The 18,352-nt window shown below is 47.5% G+C and overlaps 1 long non-coding RNA gene across 1 annotated transcript in view; it reads left to right on the top strand.

Annotated features, from left to right (window-relative positions):
- Positions 1-18,352, top strand: part of LOC147366865 (uncharacterized) — a 231,302-nt gene that overhangs the window by 205,632 nt on the left and 7,318 nt on the right. Inside the window, exons 10-11 of the long non-coding RNA XR_015169512.1 lie at positions 10,397-10,584; positions 16,678-16,938. This is a non-coding gene — a long non-coding RNA (uncharacterized LOC147366865). The remainder of the gene's footprint in view (positions 1-10,396; positions 10,585-16,677; positions 16,939-18,352) is intronic.

Here is an 18,352-nt window from a genome sequence, read left to right as displayed (position 1 = left end):
ACTCTTGGATTGTCTGCCCATCTTGGCCAAGAGTGAGGTATCAAGGGAGAGGGGAGGGGGCTGTTGGGGGGGTGCCCTAGCCAGGGAGGAGAATGTTATCACTGACATTGTGCTGCATGATGATAATAAAAATTGGACTGACTTTTAGCGGTTTTGTTACTGTTTTTAAGTTCTCTGCAGACAGTGCACCCCCTCACTGTCCTGCCAGACAGACTGCTTGCACCGCCTCACCATTGCTCACTGTTCCCCGAGAGGTGGCATGGTCAGTCTTTTGCATCTTAGCTACCTTAGTGCCTGCGAAGTGGTATTTTATGTGATTTGAGTTTGCCTTTTCCTGATGGCTGATGAACTTGAATTTTTTGGCTTCTCATACATCTTTTTTTTTTTTTTTTTGGCCAGGTGTCTTTTCTAATCTTTTGCCTGTTTTTAATTGGATTGCACATTTGTCTTTATTTTCTGGTGCTGTAGTAGAAGTTCTTTATGTATCCTGGGTGCAAGTCCTTGACCAGGTGCATGTATAACAAATATTTTCTCCTGAAGTGTGTGGCTCCTTAAATTTTAATTTCTGTGTCATCCTGCTAATCTTTATCTCACTGACCTTCATGGACATCAGATTTCTTCCTCAACACCCAACAGTCCACCAAGTACATTTGTGTTGCTACTACGTCTGCTGCTAAGTCACTTCAGTCGTGTCCAACTCTGTGAGACCCCATAGACGGCAGCCCACCAGGCTCCCCCGTCCCTGGGATTCTCCAGGCAAGAACATTGGAGTGGGTTGCCATTTCCTTCTCCAATGCAGGAAAGTGAAAAGTCAAAGTGAAGTCGCTCAGTCGTGTCCGACTCTTAGTGACCCCATGGACTGCAGCCTACCAGGCTCCTCTGTCCATGGGATTTTCCAGGCAAGAGTACCGGAGTGGGTTGCCATTGCCTTCTCCGTGGTCTGTTGCAAAGACATAAATGCCACGATGCCACTGACCTAAAGGGGGCGCTCTTCTTTGTTCCTTCCTGTGGTGATTCTTGGTGCTGTCAATGCCCTTTTACACATGCTGGTTAGATTAGGAAGCTCTGCCTTCTGGCCTGCCTGCTGCCAGAAATACTTCCCACCCTCCTGCTCCTTCCCGTCTCTCCCTCAAGCCCCCAGAATGCTTCATGTGGGCTTTTTCAGGGTCTTGCTCCTCAAAGTCCTACTCTCACAGTCCCCACCCCAGCCACACCATGACATAGGGTCTGTGCTGGGCTTAATCTTCCTAAACACCTCCCACTGGTTTTCTGTCTTTACCATGCCCACCTGTTTACCTCTGCTTCCTCATACTTCTGCACGAAGCCCAGAACTTAACTGGAATGTTTTGAAGCAACCAAACTCCCCCACGCCTACCCGCGCCCCCCGCCCCGCCCCGCCCCCCTACCCCGCCATAGAGCCATCAGGGGAGGTCAGAGTGTTCCAGAGGACTCCGGGAACTCCAGGCCCTCCACCAGGAGGCTGTAAGGAAGCATGGCACTTGTTTATAGAGGCGCGATTCAGGAACGGGCTGCTGGCAGGCAAAAGAAAGGAAGGCAGGTGGGAGGCAGGGGAGTCCAGGACCTGTAAAAACTGGCCCAAGTGCCACCACAGGATCACGTCAGTATCTCACTCAGGCGTAGATTGCGAGGATTAAAAGAGATGCTACATAAAAGGCACTTAGTTGATGTCTGGCACCAAATAATTGCTCAATAACTGTTGGCTATTAGATCAGGATCCCTTTTATCTGACACCGTATGGACTGGTGTTGGTCAGTTAATGGAAAAAGTTGGTTGAAAAGGGAAATCAGAGAAAATTATACTACACACCTTCAACATTTTAACTTAAAACATATAAACGTACATCCATTCACTGCTGTTTGATGTAAGTCCAGCGCCTTGCCTTTGAGTGTGGGTCCGTGGATGGGCGTGTCCAGCCGCCTTTCCTGAGTCAGCCACACCCAGTAATGTATTATCTACCATTTCCCGTTTTTTTAAAGTGGTTCGAGAACTTACACTTGCCAAGTCCTGAGTGAAGAATCATTAAAGATGTGTGCATTTCCCCCAATCTTTAATGGTAGCTTACCCATACCTAACTCATCAGCAATTTTTCAGCAGCCCAGCATCATTTGCTCATCTCAAAGTACCCAACTCAGTTTGCATACGAAGAAAGACTCTTTCTTTGCACTCTCATTGTATCATCTGTTTGCAGAACGTTTCATTTAATTACTTATTCGCAATAAGACTTTCACAAAGACAGGCAAAGCAAGAATAAGACAGGTCCAGGATAAAAAATCCACTGATGCTTATAATGTAAGGGTACGTTCACCTAGGGGGAGCAGCAATGCAGGCTGGAGAAGGCTGTGCTGGTGTGCAGGCGCAGGGCATAGTCAAGGCACTGGAGGCTCCCGAATGGCTGCTAGCCAGGCTTAATCCCTGTGACGTGGGCATCAGTTAATTTAGGAGGGGGTTGAAGAGCAGCTGTTATCTAGCAGCTTGGTTAAATAGAAGCCGTTGAGAGAAGCTCTGTGTAACTTGGGTCAGATGCTGTTTGTCATCAAACTTTGTCTGGACCTTTGAGATTATAAGAGTCCCCTCTCACTCTAGGGAGATACATTCCAAGACCCCAGGTGTTTGCCAAAGCTGTACTCAACCCCATATGTACTATTTTTTTCCCTATACATGCATACCTATGAGAAAGTTTAGTTTACAAATGAGGCACAATGTGAGATTAACAATAACAATAAATAATAAAATAGGACAGTTAGAACAATATACTGTGATGAAAGTTAGGTGAATGTCTCTCTCTCCAAGTACTGTACAAATTTATTGCCTTTTTCATTTTAACTAAGCACTTAGCACACACTGGGGCTATAACAGTTTGAGACACAACAGAAAAACTAGCACCGATTTCTTTTTTCTTCTCCACAATTTTCATAGATAGAAGATTTGTTCTCTAGTAGGGTGGGATGGGGCGGGAGGTAGGAGGGAGGTTCAAGAGGGAAGGGACGTATGTATACCTACGGCTGATTCATGTTGATGTTTGGCAGAAACCAACACGATACTGTAAAGCAATTATCCTTCAATTAAATATAAATTTTTTTTTTTTAAAAGATTTGTTCTTACCATAGACCTTAGCAACCTCAGCATACAATTTTCCTTCTTTCCTCTTTGAGTTGAAAACATTCACTCTTTTACTTAAAGGAAGCACTTTATGGCCTCTCTTTGGCATACCTGAATTGCCAGCATCACTCTTCTTATGCTTTGGGGTCATTAGTAAGTAAAAGTTATTTCAACACAGGCACTGTGATACTATAACAGTTGGTATGATAACCGAGGAGGCCACTAAGTGACCAGTGGGTAGGATGCTCTAGACAAAGGGAGATTCACTTTCCCAGGCAGGATGGAGTAGGAGGGCAAGAGATTTTGACATTCTCCTCAGGACAGCATGCATTTTAAAAGTTATAAATTGTTTATTTTTAGAATTTTCCATTGAATATTTTTGGACCACAGTTGACTGCAGGTAACTGAGACCATGGAAAGCAAGATCACAAATAAGGGGTGGGGGGAACTACTGTACTTCCCACCCTTCTGGAAATCCACAGGAGGAGGCACTGGGAGTTAGAAGACTGTGTTCTGGTCCTGGTTCTATCAGTACTTACATACTTGTGACCTTGGCAATGACATTCACCCTCATTTCCTAGAAGGAATGTTTGATGCTTGGGGAGTTGAGTGATTTTTTCCACATCATTCTTGAGGACCTAATGAGATGTCTGAGTAATGCTTTGTCTGAGTTATGACAGATCTCAGTTTGAACACTTTCTCTTGTCTTTCCATGAGTTGCCATAACCCAGAGGCTGAAGGTCAGGCCATGACATATTTTGTTGTTGTTGCTCAGTCATGTCCGACTTGTGACCCCTTGAACTGTGCCATGCCAGGCTTCCCTGGCCTTCACTATCTCCCTTAGTTTGCTCAAACTCTTGGCCATTGAGTCGGTGATGCCATCCAACCATCTCATCCTCTGTTGCCTCTTCTCCTCCTGCCCCCAATCCCTCCCAGCATCAGGGTCTTTCCCAATGGGTCAGTTCTTCGCATCAGGTGGCCAAAGGATTGGAGCTTCAGCTTCAGCATCAGTCCTTCCAATGAATATTTAGGGTTGATTTCCTTTAGGATTGACTGGTTTGATCTCCTGGCAGTCGAAGGGACTCTCAAGAGTCTTCTCCAGCACTACAATTCAAAAGCATCAAATTCCTCAGTGCTTAGTCTTCTTTATGGTTCAACTCTCACATCCATATTTGACTACTGGAAAAACCATACCTTTGAATATACAGACCTTTGTCAGCAAAGTGATGTCTCTGCTTTTTAATATACTGTCTAGGCTTGTCATAGCTTTTCTTCCAAGGAGCAAGTGTCTTTTAATTTTGCAGCTGCAGTCACCATCCACCGTGATTTTGGAGACCAAGAAAATGAAATCTGACATGGTTTCCACTTTTTCCCCACTTATTTGCCTTGAAGTGATGGAACCAGATGCCATGATCTAGCTTTTTTGAATGTTGAGTTTTAAAGCAGCCTTTTCACTCTCTTCTTTCACCTTCATCAGGAGGATCTTTAGTTCCTCTTCAATTTCTGCAGTTAGGACTTTAAAATTCCAGGCAGTAGTCACTTAGGACAGGAAAGGGCAGAGGCCTGCTCCTCTGTTAGTTCCTCTTAGCATCTTGTTTGCCTTCCTCCTTGCCCTTTCCTTGCCTCCAGAGCATTGTTTATCAGGCAGACACCAGTGCAGCACCTCAGGCAGCGGCTGCCACACTAGACAACCCGCTCCTGGGTCAGTACACCTGTTGCCAATAAAAACACAATTAACCACAGCCGGATCCATGCCATGCTCTCTGCGGCTCTTTGCAGGGGGTGAGTGTGGGGAGAAGGTGCTATATAGAATGTAAAGAAGGAACCCGTGTTACAGACTTCTACCCACCAAGCTGAGCCAAAGCAAAAACGCCCAGCTGTGGATGTGACTGGTGATGGAAGTAAAGTCCCATGCTGTACAGAACAATATTTCATAGGAACCTAGAATTTTAGGTCCATGAATCAAGTAAATTGGAAGTGATCAAACATTTTAGGAATCAGTGAGCTAAAATGGATCAGAATGGGAGAATTTAATTCAGCTGACCATTATGTCTATTATTGTGGGCAAGAATCCCTTAGAAGAAATGGAGAAGCCATGTCTTAGTCAACAAAAGAGTTCAAATGCAGTATTTGGGTGCAATCTCAATAACGACAGAATGATCTCGGTTCATTTCCAAGGTAAACCATTCGATATCAGTAATCCAAATCTGTGCCCCAACCAGTAATGCTAAAAAAGCTAAAGTTGAACAGTTCTATGAATACCTACAAGATCTTCTAGAACTAACTCCAAAAAAAGATGTCCTATTCATCATTGGGTACTAAAATGCAAAAGTAGGAAGTCATACCTGGAGTACAGGCAAGTTTGGCCTTGGAGTACAAAATGAAGCAGGGCAAAGGCTAACAGAGTTTTGCCAAGAGGACACACTCATCATAGCAAACACCCTCTTCCAACAACACAAGAGATGATTCTACACATGCACATCACCAGACAGGCAATACCAAAATCCCATTGATTATATTTGCAGTCAAAGATGAAGAAACTCTATATAGTCAGGAAAAGTAAGACCAGCAGCTGACTGCAGCTCAGATCATGAACTCCTTACTGCAAAATTCAGACTTAAATTGAAGAAAGGGAAAATCAGACCATTCAGGTACGACCTAAATCAAATCTTTTAAGATAATACAGTCAGTTCAGTTCAGTTAGTTCAGTTGCTCAGTCGTGTCCGACTCTGTGACCCCATGAATCGCAGCACGCCAGGCCTCCCTGTCCATCACCAACTCCCAGAGTTCACTCAGACTCACGTCCATCGAGTCAGTGATACCATCCAGCCATCTCATCCTCTGTCATCCCCTTCTCCTCCTGCCCCTAATCCCAGCATCAGAGTCTTTTCCAATGAGTCAACTCTTCCCATGAGATGGCCAAAGTACTGGAGTTTCAGCTTTAGCATCATTCCTTCCAAAGAAATCCCAGGGCTGATCTCCTTCAGAATGGACTGGTTGGATCTCCTTGCAGTCCAAGGGACTCGCAAGAGTCTTCTCCAACACCACAGTTCAAAAGCATCAATTCTTCGGCACTCAGCCTTCTTCATAGTCCAACTCTCACATCCATACATGACCACAGGAAAAACCATAGCCTTGACTAGACGGACCTTAGTTGGCAAAGTAATGTCTCTGCTTTTGAATATGCTATCTAGGTTGGTCATAACTTTCCTTCCAGGGAGTAAGCGTCTTTTAATTTCATGGCTGCAGTCACCATCTGCAGTGATTTTGGAGCCCAGAGAAATAAAGTCTGACACTGTTTCCATTGTTTCCCCATCTATTTGCCATGAAGTGATGGGACCAGATGCCATGATCTTCGTTTTCTGAATGTTGAGCTTTAAGCCAACTTTTTCACTCTCCACTTTCACCTTCATCAAGAGGCTTTTTAGTTCCTCTTCACTTTCTGCCATAAGGGTGGTATCATCTGCATATCTGAGGTTATTGATATTTCTCCCACCAATCTTGATTCCAGCTTATGCTTCTTCCAGCCCAGCATTTCTCATGATGTACTCTGCATATAAGTTAAATAAGCAAGGTGACAATATACAGCCTTGACATACTCCTTTTCCTATTTGGAACCAGTCTGTTGTTCCATGTCCAGTTCTAACTGTTGCTTCCTGACCTGCATACAAATTTCTCAAGAGGCAGATCAGGTGATCTGGTATTCCCATCTCTTTCAGAATTTTCCACAGTTTATTGTGATCCACACAGTCAAAGGCTTTGGTGTAGTCAATAAAGCAGAAATAGATGTTTTTCTGGAACTCTCTTGCTTTTTCCATGATCCATCAGATGTTGGCAATTTGATCTCTTGTTCCTCTGCCTTTTCTAAAACGAGTTTGAACATATGGAAGTTCACGGTTCACGTATTGCTGAAGCCTGGCTTGGAGAATTTTGAGCATTACTTTACTAGCATGTGAGATGAGTGCAATTGTGCGGTAGTTTGAGCATTCTTTGGCATTGCCTTTCTTTGGGATTGGAATGAAAACTGACCTTTTCCAGTCCTGTGGCCACTGCTGAGTTTTCCAAATTTGCTGGCATATTGAGTGGGGCACTTTCACAGCATCATCTTTCAGGATTTGAAAGAGCTTAACTGGAATTCCATCACCTCCACTAGCTTTGTTCGTAGTGATGCTTTCTAAGGCCCACTTGACTTCACATTCCAGGATGTCTGGCTCTAGGTCAGTGATCTCACCATCATGATTTTCTGGGTTGTGAAGATTTTTTTGTACAGTTCTTCTGTGTATTCTTGTCACCTCTTATTAATATCTTCTGCTTCTGTTAGGTCCATACCATTTCTGTACAGTAGAAATAACAAATAGACTCAAGGGATTAGATCTGATAGATAGGGTACCTGAAGAACTATGGACAGAAGTTCATGACATTGTACAGGAGGCAGTGATCAAAACCATCCCCAAGAAGAAGAAATGCAAAAAGGCAAAATGGTTGTCTGAGGAGGCCTTACAAATAGCTGAGAAAAGAAGAGAAGCAAAAGGCAAAAGAGAAAAGGAAAGATACATCCTTCTGAATGCAGAGTTCCAAAGAATAGCAAGGAGAGATAAGAAAGTCTTCCTAAGTGATCAGTGCAAACAAATAGAGGAAAACAATAGAATGGGAAAGACTAGAGATCTCTTCAAGAAAATTAGAGATACCAAGAGAACATTTCATGCAAAGATGGGCTCAATAAAGGACAGAAACAGTATGGACCTAACTGAAGCAGAAAATATTAAGAATAGGTGGCAGGAATACACAGAAGAACTATACAAAAAAGATCTTAATGACCCATATAACCACAGCGGTGTGATCACTTACCTAGAGCCAGACATCCTAGAGTGCTAAGTCAAGTGGGCCTTAGGAAGCATCACTACGAACAAAGCTAGTGGAGGTAATGGAACTTCAGCTGAGCTATTTCAAACTCTAAAAGATGATACTATTCAAGTGCTGCACTCAATATGCCAGCAAATTTGGAAAACTCAGCAGTGGGCACAGGACTAGAAAAGGTCACTTTTCATTCCAGTACCAAAGAAAGGCAATGCCAAAGAATGTTCAAACTACTACACAACAGCACTTATCTCACACACTAGCAAAGTAATGTTCAAAATTCTCCAAGCTAGGCTTGAACAGTGTGTGAACCGAGAACTTCCAGATGTTCAAACTGGATTTAGAAAAGGCAGAGGAACCAGAGATCAAATTGCCAACATCCGTTGGGATCATAGAAAAAGCAAGAGAGTTCCAGAAAAACATTTACTTCTGCTTCATTGACTACGCTAAAGACTTGGACTGTGTGGATCACAACAAACTGGAAAATTCTTAGAGAGATGGGAATACCAGACCACCTTACCTGCCTCTTGAGAAATCTATATGTAGGTCAAGAAGGAATAGTTAAAACTGGACAAGGAACAATGGACTAATTCCAAATTGGGAAAAGAGTATGTTAAGGCTGTATATTGTCACCTTGCTTATTTAACTTATATGCAGAGTACATCATGAGAAATGCTGCACTGGATGAAGCACAAGCTGGAATCAAGATTACTGGGAGAAATATCAATAACCTCAGATAAGCAGATGATACCACCCTTATGGCAGAAAGTGAAGAGGAACTAAAGAGCTTCTTGATGAAGGTGAAAGAGGAGAGTGAAAATGCTGGCTTAAAATGCAACATTCAAAAAACTAGGATCATGGCATCCGGTCCCACGACTTCATGGCAAATAGATGGGGAAACAATGGAAACAGACTTTATTTTCTTGGGCTCCAAAATCACGGTGGGCGGTGACTATAGCCATGAAATTAAAAGACACTTGCTCCTTGAAAGAAAAACTATGACAAACCTAGACAGCATTTTAAAGAGCAGAGACATTACTTTATTAACAAACATCCCTCTAGGGAAAGCTATGGTTTTTTCAGTGATCATGTATGGATGTGAGAGGGACCATAAGGAAAGCCAAGCACTGAAGAATTGATGCCTTTGCACTGTGGCTCTGGAGAAGACTCTTGAGAGTCCCTTGGACTGCAAGGAGATCAAACCAGTCAATCCTAGAAGAAATCAGTCCTGAATATTCGTTGGAAGGACTGATGCTGAAGCTGAAGCTCCGATCTTTTGGCCACCTGACGTGAAGGATACCTGATGCTGGGAGAGATTGGAGGCAGGGGAGGAGAAGGGGACAACAGATGTTGAGATGATTGGATGTCATCACTGACTCGATACACATGAGTTTAAGTAAGTTCTGAGAGTTGGTGATGAACGGGGAAGGCTGGCATGCTGCAGTCCGTGGGGTTGCAAAGATTCGGACATCACTAAATGACTGTAATGACTGAACTGACCCACCAAACACGTTCGCAGCCTTCAGGGGTGATTCCAAAGAGCCAGGAGCGCCTGATGAGAGTTGTACTCAGAGAAGTCCTTTTGCAATAGTGGGGTTAGCAGCCCTCTACATTGGGTGCTTTGTTCCTAGGATATAGTCATGGGGCTTCCCAGGTGGTTCTAGAGGTAAAGAACCTGCCTGCCGATACAGGAGATGTGAGTTCGATCCCTGGGTCGGGAAGATCCCCTGGAGAAAGGAATGGCAACCCACTCCAGTATTCCTGCCTGGTGAATCCCATGGTCAGAGGAGCCTGGCGGGCTATAGTCCATGTGGTCACAAAGCAGTGGACACGTTTGAAGAGACTTTGCACACATACACAGGATGTCTTTTGCCCCCCCGCCTCCCCCGCCGCCATGGCTCCTCACCAGCTCCTGAGGCAAGAGGCCCCACACACTCATGGCCATTTGTCCTGGGATCATGGCCTCCAGGAAGGGGACACATTGAGTTCTCTCCTCATGTCCCCTGCGATCTGAGTAGCTTGGAAACTTTCTGCAGACTTATTTTTTGTTGGGCTGAAAGAGAAAGACATGGGCACACAGAAGGAAAAGAGAGAGGCAATATTTGTGGGAGAAAAAAAAAGAACACAGAAAGGAAGAGGTCCAAGGAGACTGCCCAGGACTAGAATAGAAGAAAAGCCTGCCAGCGAGCCAGGTGCCTCAGCAGTGCTCCCTGACACAGCAGCTCACAGATGCAAACAGCCATGCTCCGTGTGTGTCTGTGTGTGTGTGGTGTTCCCACAAAACCCCTAAAATCATTCAATAATATTTTAAGGTTTTTTTTTTTTTTACAGGATGAACAAATTAACATTTGGTGAAATTTTTCCTCCCTATCTAAACCCAACCCTGGTTTTTCTCTCTCCATCTGTGTTCTTTTGGCAGAAACTTGTACAGAAAAAAAAGAAGAAGAAGAAGGAGCAAAGGGTCATTCTGGGAAGTGATGGGATGCTGGCCAAGCTGGGAACATTCCACGACCGTGGTGAGCTTCTGCTGAAGGGGCCCAGCCACTGGCCACCCTGGGAGACGTTCGTGATGGAGGAGTAGAGCCTGGTGAGGGGCCTGAGCTGCAGGTCCGTTGCTTGTGTGCTCACTCTTATATAAGGGTCACAGCAGCTCCACTTTGGGGTTTTTGTGCAGTTGTGTTTCGTTTTGTAAAGCTTCAGCCCTGCCATCCGTACCACATGCTTCTTGCTGGGGGAGGGGGAGGGGGTGCGGGGTGGTCATCATATGAGCTTCCTGAGCCTGGAATTTCCACCCTGGTTGTCCCTACACATTGTGGAAGTTGAGGAATAAATCCTGCATTTTTGCGTTTAACCGCTGAGTGACTGGGTAGGCCCTTAAGGGAGGGTCAGTGTGACCTCCAGAGAGCGGACATTGGTTGTTCACTTGCCGTGGTCCTTCAGGCAGGAACCCATCTTCCTGACCAGGCCAAGCTGGAACTCCGACCTGAGTCAGCCTGCAGGGTCCTCCCCAGCAGGTGTAGCGGAGACAGCGTCTTCAAGGTGGCTTGCGGAAGTGGAGAGTCTGACTTGTGGAATCCCAGTTCTGCCCTGTCCGTGACCTTGAGCAAGTCACTTAATTTGTCTGAGCCCCATGTTGAAATGTATCTGAGACTTGATGGCAGGGTTAAGTGAGACTGAGAACAGTTCCTGGCACAGACTCCGAAGGCGACGGCCACTTATCTTACCGGCCCTGGCCTCCTTGTCCTCGTCCCTGGAGAGTGCCCAGTGCCAATGAATGAGGTTAGGGCGGAGTGGGGTAGGGAGGGCTGGCATTTACTGGAAGAGTCTGAGCTTTCAGCGTTTCCCCCTCGGCCCCACTCCCGCTGCTCCCAGGAGCCCTCTAGGAGACGGGTGTAGCCCTGAGTGCAGTCTTTACAATTCTAAGTGAGCCAAAGAGCAGCCTGTGGCTGCCTGTCACCATCAGAAAGGCCAGGTTGTGCTAATAGGAAGTGATGGTTGGTCCCATTTAGTAGAAAATGTCCAGAAAGGCAGGATTTAAAGGAGGCTCACATTCCTATGGTGCTTCTCCTGGGAGCTCAGGCTCAGGGGTGAGCAGCATGGACTCAGATGCAGAAGGGCCTTGCAATTTGGGTAGAAGGAGAGGTGGGGCTTGCAGGCCCTGCACTGGCCCTGCCACTCACCAAGGATTGTTCTATTTCTGTAAACCCTTTATTCAGGCTGAAAAGGGGGAAAGTTTGGGGGAATATTTGGGAAGGATGGAAATGCTCTTGGACTGGTATAGCATTCTCAGAGGGGCAGAAATGGTGGAGAACAGACACACGGGGTCTCTGTGCTGCTACCCTGGGGTCACCCAAACAAAAGCAGATCTGAGTCTTGGCAGTTTGATGCCTGGAAAGATGAGATGATCCCACAGTTTCATCAGCAGTTCAGGGAGCACACAGTTAAACAGCCTCACCATCACTCTGCTGGCTCAAATGGATGACGATGTTGTTCGTTTTCTTGTGATCCATCAAGGCTTTTCTGAGGCTACTCAGAGATTTGATGTCATTGTTCAGTTTCAGGGAGGGAAGATCACCGGCTTGCTCAGGGATCCCTGGACATCGCTGATGCGATCCCAGAGCCAGACCTTCCTACAAGATGGGTGCATGTTCATGTGCCCTCAGTTGCTAAGTTGAGTCCAACTGTTTTCAACTCATGGACTGTAGCCCACCAGGCTCCTCTGTCCATGGGATTTCCCAGGCAAGGATACTGGAATGGCTTGCCACTTCCCCCTCCAGGGGATCTTCCCAACCAAGGGATCAAACCCACATCTCCTGCACTGGCAGGAGATTTCTTTACCACTGAGCCACCTGGGAAGCCCAAGATGGGTACCAGGGCATAGTTCAAGGCAGGCTCAACTCTTTCTCCACCCACTGCCCGCTTCCCAGATGAGCTAGTGGGAATTACTTGACTTCTCAAGGAACAGCGTCCTGGGGCCCAGATCAGCAATTTGTGCCCACTGACAGGTCAGGCAAAGTGGACCTAAGGAGGGCCACTTTTATTGGGGCATAGAATCCCCTGCTCACAGGTCTGTCTAGTCCTCTGGACTCACTCCTTTCAGTGGGGACACATGCTACCTTGTAGCTGGAGGCCTGGACATTCTGGGTGTGCATTTTGTTACAGAGACTTAGATACATAGCATAGGCTCTGGCCATAAGGATCGTTTAGCTGAGCTGAGTGTCTTAATCCTTTGAGCTGCTATAACAGAATACATTGGCTTGGGTGACTTATACACAGCAGAAATTTATTACAGTCCCAGAGACTGGGAGGTCCAAGATCAGGACAGCAACAGATTTGGTGTCTGGTGAAGGGCTGCTTCCTGGTTCATAGACAGCTGTCCTATCACTGTGAGCTTGTGTGCGGGAAGGGGTGAGAGAGCTCTCTGCAGTCCCTTTCAGAAGGGCACTGATTCCGTCAGGAGGGCTTCAGCCACATGAGCTAATCACTTCCCAAAAGTCTTGCCTTCTAATGCCATCATACTGGGGGTTAGGATGTCAACATGTGAATGTGGGAAGGACACATTCAGTCCATTGCCCTGAGCACAACAGGTAAACTAGCATCTGTGATATGTCAGAACACATAGAAGGTAGGTACCTATTACTGTGATGGGCAGCCATGGCGTAGAGTCACAGCATGGTAGAAAAAGAAGGCACTTCAGTGGGAAAGCATGGATTCAGAAAGGTCAAGTAATCTGCCCCAGCCTCACAGTAGAGTTGTGGTAGAAATGCGACAAGTTATACAGGTTTCATGCACCCCAGTCACGGGATGGTTCTGTCCTGTCTCCCATACCATAGCTCCATGTGGAATGAAGAGCTAACAGGGAAGCCAGCGCAGAATGATGGAAAGGTCTGAGCTTTGAGACCAGAGAATCCTGGGTTTGAATCCTACTTACTCTTCAGGACAACACGGGCTGAGTCCATAAATGATGATGGACGCTCACAGGCAGTGATGGAGAACCTTCATTGAGAGGACCCACTAAAAGAATTTATGAGTGTTTACATTTCCTGAGCCTAGGTTTCTGCATCTGTGAAATGGGAACAGCAGGGGCCCCCTAAGTTGTGCCTGTGGAGGGGGAGTCCATGAGAGAAGACGTGGAAAGCACTCACAGTGTGTCCTGCCGTTCCACAGCCTTATTGTTTACCAGGCTGTCAGTTAAAGCAAAAGCCACATCTTGCAGAAAATAAGGTTAAAAGCAGGTCTGAGAGAGGAGAGATTGTCAGAGCCCGGAGGAGAAAGCTCTCCAGGAGATGAAGAATGACCTTGCCGAGGGGCTCACCAGGGAGGAGTCGGCCAGGTGAATGGCTGGCGTTTAGCTGAGCCAGGCATTCTCGGCCTTGCTCCCGGCCCCCTTGGCCTGGGAAGAGTGCCCTGCGTGTCGGCTGCCAGCGCTCCGAGGCGCCGTGTAATTACTTAGCGGTTTACTAGCATTGGAGACACCCAGGGTGCACTTGAGCCATCAATTAGCTCCCGCTCACAGCCCCCCTGTGAGGCCCAGTGGTATCAGGACTCCCATTTTTCAGCCAAGGAAACTAAGGTGTAAACAGGTTAAGCAACCAGCCCAAGGTCACACCTCGAGTCAAGCAGTCATGAGGCGCCAAGGCTGCGTCCTTGCTGGCTCCCCGGCCTGTCCTTAGCCCACTGGCCCATGCTGCTGCCTATAAAATCCGCCGTTTATATCTCGTCAGAAAGCCAGGTAGTGCACCAGGGACATTAGGAGATGTACAGAAAGGCCATTCAGCTGATTTCCAAGGCACTGCAGGGTTTTTAAGGAGATATTTAACCCCTTGCTTGGAGAGGTCGATGGGGGCGACAGGACCTGAGTTGGCAGTTCCTGTGCTGGGCGGCCAGCTTGCCTCTCACGTCACAGCTGACTTTGGGGGCCTGGCTCTGCTTGCTCTCCACCTGCTCCGGGAGACATGTGTGCTGGCACCATCTGGGGACCCCAGAGAGCATCTCCTAGGAGATGCTGAGATGGTGAGTATGAAGTGCAGGCCCCACTCCAGCTGGCCGGTGGTTCCAGGACTCTCCCATTGGTTCCCATTAATAGGAGAGAAAGGTGGCCTGAGGTTGACCAGCTTTCACAGGTGTGTGGGTGAGCCGGCAGGAGGGGTGAGGCCCGAAGAGCTCTCTGTTGCCTGATGGTTCTCCTGGCCACACAGAGCTGCTCCTGATGGTCCCTGGTCCCAGCCAGCCACCTCCCTGATTTGCCTGTGTTCCAGACCTTTTCTCTCTCAAGGGCACTGTCCTAGCCCATGTCCTGTTCTTTCCAGGCCTTTCTAGGTCACCAGCCGAATATTCTTGGTTTCTCCCTCTCCCTCAGCATCCCTTCCCTAAATCCAACCACTTGTCTCCCTAAAATATCTCATGGATATTTCTGGAATTTCTACCCAGACAGTTCTACCCTAGACCATTGTAGGTAAATCAAAAGCTTAGCACTAGATGAGTGGTCTTCAGACTGTGTGGGGAAGCCCAGATGAGGAGGCCTTTGGTCCTGCTATTGGGATGAGGGAGAACTCAGCAGGTAAGTCTCCAGTTTCCTAACAGATATCCTTCTTCCATCAGATAGTCTGCTCTTGTTAATTTTATCAGTTGGGCTTCTACATAAGATATCATTTGAATGAAAGACCTTGCAGCTTGTGAAAGTTAAGGAAACTACCTAACCTATGGCAAGGCCAAATGGGGGCATTTCAGATAGACCGGGGTATCTTTTAATGTGGGCTTCCCAGGTGGAGCAGTGTAAAGAATCCACCTACCAGTGCAGGAGACCTGGGTTTGGTCCCTGGGTTGGGAAGATCCCCTGGAAAATGGAATGGCAACCCACTCAAATATTCTTGCCTGGAGAATCCCATAGACAGAGGAGCCTAGTGGGCTACAGTCTATGGGGTCATAAAGAGTTGGACACAGCTGAGTACACACAATAGCAATCTTTTAATGTCCCTCCAGTCATATGCTTATAGCCTCAAAGAGTGAGCCTCCTTGAATATAAACAGGGAGCCCACAGAAGCATCTCTTTTCTTGTAACTTTTGGGAGTCTCCAGGGACCTCAGGCATCCGAGGCTACTTTGGGCAGAAAAGTTCAAGCTGTCAGCTGAGTCTCTGGGCTGGGAAGGCTGCTTATAGCAGAAATCAGGCAGGGTGAGTAGGGAGGATGGGCAGGGACTACCTGGCAATAAGAGGACTTGGCCCAGACTCCACTCCAACCTCCAGCTGCCTCAGCCATGGCCTCACAGAGAGCTCGTCAGAAAGGGACATGGAAAGATGCCAGAATCATCCTATTTGTCCGGAACCCAACCTGAGCCATTTCCAGGCACTCGCAGGCATGAGTCCCTTTTTCCAGGTACAGACTGGGTGTGTTCAGGGTAGAGTGAGTGATGTGGGGAGCAACACAGCCTCTTCCTGGAAGGGCCACCCAGCGCCCCGCCTCATGGTCTCTAGCCTATGTGGCACCCTCCTGGCCATGTCTGTGGTATATGTGGGCCAACCACAGAACCTCACCCTCGTTTCCTGGGTCCTGAAGGGCACAGGCTAGGGGACCAGACACGTCTGGATTCTTTCCCCAACTTGGCCACTCTGCAAACCCTGAGACCTTCGTTAGGCAAGTGAATGGCTTTGAACCTCAGTTTTTTACCCTGTAAAATGGGGAGAAGTCATTTAAACGATCTGCACTTTAGTTTTTTCATACATAAAAGTACAAATAAAAGCAAAACCAATATCCTTGATTGTAAGGATCAAATGAGATCGTGTATGAGAAGAAAGCACTGAGGTGAACCTGACTCCGTGAGCTCAGTTTATCAGGATGAGGATCTGGTTGCTGGCTGAGTCTCCTGGGGCTGCTGGCCCCGGCCATGTCACTAACTTCTCCTGCCCCCACCCCGCCCCCAGCACTCTCCTGTGCGGAGTCGTCTGTCCCTCCTCCTCCCATTTCTCACCCCTGACGCCCCATCTGTCCCCGCCAGTGACTGGGTCTAGGATGTCCCCCTCAGGCGTTCCTGCCCAGAGGAGAGCCTATAAACACATCTGGGACTAGTTACCATTACGTGTTTCAGCTGTTAGTGGGCACGCAGGCCTATTATTGGCAAATCACACTTTGTTAACAGAAGCCAAAAATTAAGCGTTTTAATGTGAACGTTTTGACTTTTGAAGCATTGACTGTTTCTTAAGCACTGTGCAGGTTAAGCAGAATACGTCTGCCACCGGATGGGCCCACATCTGTTGCAGTGCCTTTGGTTTCATGCCGACCTCCCTGGGGCTGTGATGTCTGCCTCCCCTCACCGTGTACCTGGAGGAGGAGGGACGCCAGTAAGGAAGGAAGGTGGCTGGGGAGAGAGGGAAAGTGGAAGGCCTGTGCAGCCGGGTGGCAAGTTCTCCCACTCAGAACATTGATCAGCCGACCCGTGTGATATATTGAGTTCGTTTCCACAGGTAATTGTTTAAATGTTATAGCAGCTTTAACGTGTCGTCTGTTAAAGCGTATTGGTTAGGCAGCCATTGCAGACTTGTAATGTGGGTAATATTTAGATGATTTACTAGGTGAAGTGCAGCTTCTGATTCAATCAGAGTTGCCTTTGATTCAATAGGTGATGTATCTAATCCGACTGGGAGCCCATCGAATCCAGAGGTGACGTGTTTGATTCACGGGCTGATGTACCTGATTTAGAAGTGATGGATCTAGTCCATGCTGAAGGATTCCAATTCCCCCACACCGGATGTTTGCTTCAGTGTGTGATGTATCAGTTTTAATAATAAGACACGCTTTGGGGACAATGAGGGTACCGGCTCCTCCACACCTGGCACGTCTGTGGCTATAGCCCACTTCCTACAGAGCTGGTCTCAGCCTCGTGGATCAGAGGGACAACATCGGGGCAAAACCTAGTTTCCCAAGTGCGAGCTGAGCCTCCCCATGCTGTGTCACCGCCACCCTTCTGAGATCCATACCTGGTCTTTTGTCTGTTTAATTGTCCAGGGGTCCACGGGCACGCCCATCACGCTTAGGACCTGGTTCCTTGCATGTGAGGGGACACCCTAGGCAATTAGGAGATGCTCACCTGTGTAGACTCTGCTCTCGGCGGCCGGAGGTTCCTGGAGCCTCACCTGACACTTCGTGGGGTCCCAGTGCAGTTTTCCCAGGCTGGGCACAGAGCTTTCAAAGAACGTTTGAGGGACTGGATTTTCACATCCCAGCTGGGGAGAGAGGGAAACCACCTTTCTTCCCCTCCCCCTTCCCACCTCCCTCCCCCAGTGACTGGCAACCTCATCCTCCCAAGAGTCAAGATGTCCTGTTCCTATCCTCCCCTCTGCCCAGGATGCCCCTCCCCTTCTCCTCCTCGTGTCAGCAAGCTGTGCACCCTGTCCAGAGTCACCGCCTCCTGTCACCCTCCCTGACAAGCCACCCCAGCCCTGTACCTCAGCTCAGCCCCGGAAGAGCACCCTCCATGGTTTTCCTAGTCTCTGGCCACATCTCTGTGATAACACTTGTCACATAATGTTGTCCTGTGGCGGAGAGGTCTCTTCTTCACCCTGCTGTCCCCAGCACCTGCTCAGCACCTGGCCGAGTGCTGGCAGACTGACACGCGACCTCAGAGGGGGAGGTAAAGGTTTAATTAATAATGTTAATAGTGAGAGCTCATATATATGGAGCTCCACGTATATTCTAATTGTTATAAGTGTAAAGTCTGATACTTCATCTCTTTATCTCTCTTAATCCTCACAGCACACCATAAGTGGTAAGAACCATCATTACCTCCACATGTATAGACGGGGACACTGAGGCTCGGCAAGGTTAAATGATTTCCTCAGGGTTCACCTTAGCCAAATCAGAGTTGACGCTAGATTTCTC

Source organism: Bos grunniens, chromosome 8, assembly GCF_055505025.1.
Source record: "Bos grunniens cultivar Pamir isolate PY7600 chromosome 8, Bosgru_T2T1.0, whole genome shotgun sequence".
Taxonomy (NCBI): domain Eukaryota; kingdom Metazoa; phylum Chordata; class Mammalia; order Artiodactyla; family Bovidae; genus Bos; species Bos grunniens.
Note: the sequence above shows the minus strand (reverse complement) of the source record. Positions and strands in the feature narration are given on the sequence as shown.